This window comes from Penaeus monodon, chromosome 22, assembly GCF_015228065.2.
Source record: "Penaeus monodon isolate SGIC_2016 chromosome 22, NSTDA_Pmon_1, whole genome shotgun sequence".
Taxonomy (NCBI): Eukaryota; Metazoa; Arthropoda; class Malacostraca; order Decapoda; family Penaeidae; genus Penaeus; species Penaeus monodon.
The window spans coordinates 44,659,547-44,659,929 of record NC_051407.1 but is presented as its reverse complement, the minus strand read 5'-3'; the positions used below and the strand labels follow the sequence as shown (position 1 = coordinate 44,659,929).

General features: G+C 25.3%; 1 long non-coding RNA gene across 1 annotated transcript in view; it reads left to right on the top strand.

The window, feature by feature from the left end:
* LOC119587197 overlaps positions 1-383 on the top strand; it is an 8,645-nt gene that overhangs the window by 7,915 nt on the left and 347 nt on the right. The gene's annotated exons all lie outside the window — the stretch shown is intronic.

Genomic DNA, 383 nt, shown 5'->3' with positions numbered 1-383 from the left:
AAGGGGACTAAAAAAAAGTCTTAGTATTGACAGATAAATGGGATTTAAAGATAAACTTATCAAAAAACAAAATTATGTTTTTCACAATTTAGAAAATTAAACAAATATCAAAAATAGAAACAGACCATAGAGGACAAATAACAGTATACTAGGACTGATACTTGATGCACCAAAGCTGATATAATGAAGAAATTGTCACAGAATGTTTGAAATCAACACCAGTCATTATAAATCAGTAAAAAACAATGTATACAATTAATTAAAATCCTAGATAAACAAAATGATAGGCCAATAAAACAATAACTAAAGAAATATTGGAATATAAACTCAATAAAGATAGAAAATAATTTATTTATAGAGTACTGGAAGCCATCTGTGTAATA